At 32.5% G+C, this 8283-nt stretch overlaps 1 long non-coding RNA gene across 1 annotated transcript; it reads right to left on the bottom strand.

Moving 5' to 3' along the window:
* Positions 1–4912: 4912 nt before the first annotated feature.
* LOC126674598 (uncharacterized) lies at positions 4913–7720 on the bottom strand. The gene is made up of 3 exons (XR_007639575.2): positions 7401–7720; positions 6409–6493; positions 4913–5157 (listed from the first exon to the last, which is right to left on the bottom strand). It is a non-coding gene; the product is annotated as an uncharacterized LOC126674598 (long non-coding RNA).
* Between the last annotated feature and the right edge of the window lie 563 nt (positions 7721–8283).

Raw genomic sequence — 8283 nt, 5'->3', positions numbered from 1 at the left:
TCGCTAAAAATGTGAAACTTTTGGATTTGTTTCGTAATGTTTGTAAACGTTTGGCTTAAATCGCTGAAAAGGTGAAACGTTTGGATTTGTTTCGTAACGTTTGTAAACGTTTGGCTTAAATCGCTGAAAAGCTAAGACATTTGGATTTGTTTCGTTTCTTTTGTAAACGTTTGGCTTAAATTGCCAAAAAGGTAAAACTCTTGGATTTGTTTTGTAACGTTTATAAACGTTTAGCTTAAATTCCTAAAAATGTGAAACGCTTGGATTTGTTTCGTAACGTTTGTAAACGTTTGGCTTAAATTGATAAAAAGGTGAAACGCTTGGATTTGTTTTGTAACGTTTGTAAACGTTTTAATCAAATTGCTAACACGGTGAAACACTTGGTTTTGTTTCGTAACGTTTATAAACGTTTGGCTTAAATTGCTAAAAATATGAAACGTTTGGATTTGTTTTGTAACGTTTTAAACGTTTATTTTGCTTCGTAATGTTTGTAAACGTTTTTCTTAAAACGCTAAAAAGTATAAATGTTTGGATTTGTTTCCTAACGTTTCTAAACGTTTGGCTCAGATTGCTAAAAAGGCGAAACTTTTGGATTTGGTTCTTAATGTTTGTAAACGATTGACTTAAATCGCTAAAAAGGTGAAACGTTTGGATTTTCTTCGTAATGTTTGTAAACGTTTGACTTAAATCGCTAAAAAGGTGAAACGTTTGGATTTGTTTGGTAACGTTTTTAAACATTTTGCTTAAATCGCTAAAAAGGTGAAACGTTAGGATTTATTTCGTAACGTTTGTAAACGTTTGGCTTAAATCGCTAAAAAAGATAAAAGTTTGGATTTGTTTCGTAGCGTTAGTAAACGTTTGGCTTAAATTGCTAAAAAGATGAAACGCTTGGATTAGTTTCGTAACCTTTATAAATGTTTGACTTAAATCGCTGAAAAGGTGAAACATTTGGATTTATTTCATAATCTTTGTAAAAATTTGGCTTAAATCGCTAAAAAGGGGAAACGTTTGGATTTGTTTCGTATCGTTTGTAAACGTTTGGCTTAAATCGCTAAAAAGGTGAAACGTTTGGATTTGTTTCGTAACGTTTGTAAACATTTGGCTTCAATCGCTAAAATGGTGAAACGTTTGTATTAGTTTTGTAACGTTTGTAAACGTTTGGCATAAATTGCTAAAAAGGTGTAATGTTTGGATTTGTTTCGTAATGTTTGTAATAGCTTGGCTTAAATTTCTAAAAAGATGAAATGTTTGGTTTTGTTTCGTAAAGTTTGTAAACGTTCGGCTTAAGTAGCTAAAAATGTGAAACGTTTGGATTTGTTTCGTATCGTTTGTAAATGTTGGTCTTAAATTGCTAAAAAGGTGAAATGTTTGGATTTTTTTTGTATCGTTTGTAAATGTTTGGCTTAAATTACTAAAAAGGTGAAACGCTTGGATTTGTTTCGAAACTTTTGTAAACGTTTGGCGTAAATCGCTAAAAAGGAGAAACGTTTGGATTTGTTTCGAAACATTTGTAAACGTTTTGCTTTAATCGCTATAAGGATAAAAAAGTATATTGGATTTGTTTCGTAGCGTTTGTAAACGTTTGGCTTAAATCATTAAAAAGGTGAAAAGTTTGGCTTAAATCGCTAAAAAGGTGAAACGTTTTGATTTGTTTCGTAACTTTTTAAACATTTCACATAAATCGCTAAAATGAGGAAACATTTGGATTTGTTTCGTAACTTTTGTAAACGTTTGGCTTAAATCGCTAAAAAGGTGAAACATTTGGATTTGTTTCGTAACGTTTGTAAACGTTTAGCTTAAATCGCTAAACATATGATACATTTTGATTTATTTCATACTTTTGTAAACGTTTGGCTTAAATTGCTAAAAAGGTGAAACACTTGATTTTTTACGAAACGTTTATAAACGTTAGGCTTAAATTGCTAAAAAAGTGAAACGCTTGGATTTGTTTCGTAACCTTTGTAAACGTTTGGCTTAAGTTGCTAAAAAGGTGAAACGCTTAATTTTGTTTCGCAAATGTTTGTAAACATTTGGCTTAAATCGCAAAAAATGTAAAACATTTGGATTTGTTTCGTAAAGTTTTAAACGTTTCGCGTTGTTTCGTAGCGTTTGTCAACGTTTGGCATAAATCGTTAAAAAGGTGAAACATTTGGATTTGTTTCGTAATGTTTGTAAACGTTTGGCTTAAATCGCTAAAAAGGTGAAACGTTTGTATTTGTATCGTAACGTTTGAGAACGTTTGCCTTAAATCTCTAAAAAGGTAAAACGTTTGGATTTGTTTCATAATGTTTGTAAACGTTTGGCTTAAATCGATAAAAGGGGAAACCTTTGGATTTGTTTCATATCGTTTGTAAACGTCCCGCTTAAATCGCTAAAAGGGGAAACGTTTGGATTTATTTCTTATCCTTTGTAAACGTTAGCTTAAATCGCTAAAAAGGTGAAACACTTTGATTTGTTTCGTAACGTTTGTATACGTTTGGCTTAAATTACTAAAAAGGAGAAACGCTTAGATTTGTTTCGTAACATTTGTAAACGTTTGGCTTAAATTGGTAAAAAGGGGAAACGTTTGGATTTGTTTCGTAGGGATTATAAATGTTTGGCTTAAATCGCTAAAAATGTGAAACATTTGGATTTTTTTCGTACAGTTTGTAAACGTTTGCCTTAAATTGCTAAAAAGATAAAAGGTTTGGATTTGTTTTGTAACGTTTGTAAACGTTGTGCTTAAATTGCCAAAAAGGTGGAAACACTTGGATTTGTTTCATAACGTTTGGCTTAAATTGCTAAAAAGTTGAAACGCTTGGTTTTGTTTCGTAACTTTTGTAAACATTTGGCTTAAATTGCTAAAAAGGCGAAACTTTTGGATTCGTTTCGTACCGTTTGTAAACGTTTGGCTAATATCGCTAAAAATGTGAAACGTTTGGATTTGTTTCATACTTTTATAAACGTTTGGCTTAAATCGCTAAAAAGGTCAAACATTGTTTCGTAACGTTTGTAAACATTTGGCTTAAATTGCTAAAAAGGTGAAACGCTTGATTTTGTTCGTAACGTTTATAAACGTTTGGCTTAAATTGCTAAAAGGGCGAAACACTTGGATTTGTTTCATAACGTTTGTAAACGTTTTGCTTAAATTGCTAAAAAGGTGAAACACAGGTTTTGTTTCATAATGTTCGTAAACATTTGGCTTAAATCGCTAAAAATGGGAAACGTTTGGATTTGTTTAGTAAAGTTTTAAACGCTTGGTTTTGTTTCGTAGCGTTTGTAAATGTTTGGTTTAAATCGCTAAAAAAGTGATACATTTGGATTTGTTTCGTAACGTTTGTAAACGTTGGGCTTAAATCGCTAATAAGGTGAAACGTTTGGATTTGTTTCATAACGTTTGTAAACGTTTGGCTTAAATTGCTAAAAAGGGGAAACATTTAAATTTGTTTCATACTTTTGTAAACGTTTGGCTTAAATCACCAAAAGGTTAAACGTTTGGATTTGTTTCATAATGTTTTAAACGTTTGGTTATGTTTCGTAGCGTTTATAAACATTTGGCTTAAATCGCTAAAAAGTTGAAACATTTGTATTTGTTCCGTAATTTTATAAATGTTTGGATTAAATAGCTAAAAATGTGAAACGTTTGATCTATTTCGTAACGTTTTAAACGTTTGGTTTTGTTGCGTAGCGTTTGTAAACGTCAGGCTTAAATCTTTAAAAAGGTGAAACGTTTCGATTTGTTTTATAACGTTTGTAAACGTTTGGCTTAAATCGCTGAAAAGGTGAAAACTTTGGATTTGTTTTGTAACCTTTGTAAACGTTTGGCATAAATCGCTAAAAAGGTGAAACGATTTGATTTGTTTCATACTTGTGTAAACGTTTAGCTTAAATCGCTAAAAAAAAGGGAAACTCTTGCATTTGTGTCAGAACATTTGTAAACGTTTGGCTTAAATTGCTAAAAAGGTGAAACGCTTGGATTTGTTTCGTAACGTTTGGCTTAAATTGCTAAAAAGTTGAAACGCTTGGTTTTGTTTTGCAATGTTTGTAAACATTTGGTTTTGTTTCGTAGCATTTGTAAACGTTTGGCTTAAATCGCTAAAAAAGTGAAACATTTGGATTTGTTTCGTAACGTTTGTAAACGTTTGGTTTAAATCGCTAAAAAGGTGAAACGTTTCGATTTGTTTTGTAGCGTTTGTAAACGTTTGGCTTAAATCGCTAAAAAGGGTAAACGTCTAGATTTGATTCGTATCGTTTGTAATCGTTCGGCTTAAATCGATAAAAAGATGAAACGTTTGGATTTGTTTCATAACCTTTGTAAACGTTTGGCTTAAATTGCTAAAAAGGTGAAACGCTTTAATTTATTTCGTAACTTTTGTATACGTTTGGCTTAAATTGCTAAAAAGGAGAAACACATGGACTTGTTTCATATCGTTTGTAAACGTTTGGCTTAAATTTCTTAAAAGGCGAAACGTTTGGATTTGTTTCGTAGCATTTCTAAACGTTTGGCTTGATTCGCTAAAAAGATGAAACGTTTGGATTTGTTTCGTACCATTTGTAAACGTTTGGCTTAAATCTCTAAAAAGGTGAAAAGTTTGGATTTGTTTCGTAACGTTTGTAAACGTTTGGCTTAAATTGCTATAAAGGTGGAAACGCTTGGATTTGTTTCGTAACGTTTGCCTTATATTGCTAAAAAGGTGAAACGCTTGGTTTTGTTTCTTAACATTTGGCTTATATTGCTAAAAAAGGTGAAACGCTTGGTTTTGTTACGCAACGTTTGCAAACCTTTGGCTTATATTCCTAAAAATATGAAATGTTTGGATTTGTTTCGTAACGTTTTAAACGTTTGGCTTAAATCGCTAAAATGGGGAAACTGTCACGACTCAAATTTATGAGTCGCGACCGGCGCTAGGGAATGGGAGTGGTAGCTTCGAAACCCGTAGCAAGCCTAAAAACCTGTGTAAATTTTTCGCAAATCAAATCATATTTTATATATCAAAATACATGTGACCCCATTTTACAAAAACATCAGAGTTAAAACGCATTGTACAAATACATAGACAAAAACATCTAGACTACTGCGGACCGCTAGAATGAAAACCTTCTTTCACTTCTTGTGCAAATGACTTCCGAGAATTAAAACTTCGGAAGCTTGACTTTCCAAATTATATCATGCTATCCCTGAAAAATGGGAGGAGTAACGGGGTCAGTATAAAACTGAGTGAGTTCACCAAATTACACGCAATATCACATAAAGGGTTAAAACCGTTGAAAACCCATTTTATATATAGAAAATACTCTTTTGAAATCATATTGCATACCCTCTTTACTTTCCTTCATAGCTCTTTGTTTATTTCATAAACTTATAGTTTATACGTATTTGACATCTTTGATTTCTTATTATGGTATTGATATTTTTCTTTTCTTGTTTTGTTTCGTTAGTTTTCGACCGAATCTTAAATCTTAGGTTATATCATCATGATTCTGAATCAAATTAAATCATTGGCAAGTCCCTTGTGACTTGATCCTTATGGTTGGGTCCCGAGATAGTTCAACCGAGTTACCTTCAACCATGTGGCACAGTCCCGAGATAGTTCGACCGAGTTACTCATGCCACTACTTAATCCCAAGTTGTGAGTCCCGAGATAGTTCAATCGAGTTACTCACTAGACACAGGTCCCGAGATAGTTCAACCGAGTTACCTTCGTGTCTGCATTCAGACTCTGCACCCTACAAGTTTTTTGAACTTAACTGTCGATTCATATAATTCCTATTGTCATTTAATAGGAAAGTTTGTTCACATTGTGTCTCGATCTTGTTTCGTATTGATTTTCGATGTATCGCACTTACTTTTTATTTCATATGAGTCCCGAGGACTATTATCGAGAATGGATGAGATACAGGTCCCGTGATAGTTCTATCGAGTTCAACCTCGTATCTCAAATTCTTATTATTGGATATACCATAGTACATTTTCTTATTACATAAGTTAGTCGTTTTGATATTTCATCTTTGGTTTTCTTGATCCTTTATGGACCATGACATGCACAAAACAATCTACAACATACATCTATAACACACGCACGTATGGGTATTCATTATAATTAAAAGTACGTACAGGAACGTACTATGTTTCTTTATAAGTATATGAATAATAGTACATATAGGAATGTACTATACTTTTCTCGTATATTATTTGATGTTTGACTTCGTATTATGTTGTTTTACCCTTCCCCGGTACTTTAACATTTATACTCTTTTCATGTACTTGTATTATTATCAAAATGGCACAATACAATAAAACATCATTTTCAAAACATACATATATATGCATTTTAATAACATACATTTAAAAATAAAAATATTCGTATAGCTTTCGTATTAAAATACGTAGCTTTACGAATATTAGCGAGTAATTTAAAGTGTACTCACCACTTGCTATCCAAATTCTTCAAATAAACACGAAGACATCTCGATCCGTTCCCCTCGAGCCTTGTCGATAGTCGCTTCGTCGAGTCTACGCAAATTCGATAGCGCTATGAATTAATAACAAATCTAATTACGATTACGCATCTAAAACTAGTTCGATCAACATACTTCGGTCATTAAAAACGCTTATCTAAAATAGGTTCACACCTGAACGAAATTGATATTCTTAAAGTTTAGAACGCCGCCTACAACTTTCGTTTAGGTCTCAGACCATGAATTGCACCCGAAGGTGTCGAAAACAAGCTCAGAAGTTATTTCCTTGGAGCTGTTTACAAGTGCAGGGCAGATTGCACAACATAATGTTCTGCCTTTTATGAGCAGTTTAGAGGCAGAATTAGAGAAAACTTAAAACTATATAATTATAGTTAACATTTCAAAGTTTCCGTTCCAACAAACGGAACTTGATTTGGACCTATACAGCCCGAGATATTGCCTTTGCAATATCGCTGTTTTCCAGGACAGTTTTATGCAATTTCGTTAACTAGTTTGCGTAACTTTTAATCGTAATCTTATTATGCAATGATACCTAAAATCCATCAAAACCATCCTTTTACAACATTACAACTCAGACACCGTCAACAAACATACACATACCAATCCATGACTTAAACCTTAACAAAACATCAAGGCTTGAATTCATCCACATAGCCAACTATTCATGCATTATTATTGCATCAACTCTAACTCAATCAATCTTGCTTCAAACTCAATCTACATTCAGCTATATAACTTCAATTGAACACTCATAACTCATCAATTAAATCTCATAGCATCAACTAGATTAGGGCCCGAAACACTTAGCCCAATCATATGTCAAAATTCAATCAAGAATTTTAACAATTCTACATAAATCATATAGTCAATTCATCAAACACCTAAACTTCACACAATTTTCAACATAGACTAACCATCATCAATTTCAGAAAATACCTCACCTTGGATGTTGTCCCTATGCCGAAGCTTCAAGGCTTAAATTCACCATCAACAATCTTCCATGAAAGCTTATAAACTCATATGAACATCAATTACACCAAAACCCTTAATTAACTCTAAAACCAAAATAAAACTTAGAAACCCTAACCTCAAGTTGTGATTTTTTACCTTGAATAATAGGGATAGATCAGTAGCTCTCCTTCTCCTCGTTCCGTGGCCGCAAGAATCGTCCAATTCCGTAGAGAAACGAGGAAGTTATGGAGGATTGAAATCTTTGCATATGTTGATCATCAAAGGAAAAAGGAGAACGAATTTGAGACTCAAAAATGTGTTGATTCTGATCTTAAATCAAATGAAATGGGTATATATATTTATGAAAAAGGTCTCATTTAGTCCCTCACTTTGCCACCTCCTCAACTTTCACTTTATAACTTTTATTTCGACCAATTTAGTCCATCGATCGCTTAATCATTCGATTCTCGATAAATTCCGTATTATTTATTTCCCAAATAAATAACATTAGTCTCATATCTTATAATATCACTTTCCAATAATTTATTTTGGCAATTTTGGCCAAAAACGCTCAAATTTCCATTTTGAGTTTACTTGCACTTTTTCTCACTTTTTCGTCCAATTTTCATTTTAATGACTATCAGTAACAACTTTATCGATATTATTTTCTTATCTTGAGAAAATAGAGTAAAACAAAACTTCATCCGAAAGTTTATGGTTAAAAGTCCACTTTAGTCCTTAAAGTGGCTAATTTGCACTTTAACCCTTATTCTTAACTAATCGTCAAACTATCTTCTAAAACGATTTCGTATACTTACGAAATTTTGACGATCGTTTATTAATAATATTTCACGGACCTTGGCGTGAATATTA

This window comes from Mercurialis annua, linkage group LG3 (assembly GCF_937616625.2).
Source record: "Mercurialis annua linkage group LG3, ddMerAnnu1.2, whole genome shotgun sequence".
Classification (NCBI taxonomy): domain Eukaryota; kingdom Viridiplantae; phylum Streptophyta; class Magnoliopsida; order Malpighiales; family Euphorbiaceae; genus Mercurialis; species Mercurialis annua.
Note: the sequence above shows the minus strand (reverse complement) of the source record. Positions and strands in the feature narration are given on the sequence as shown.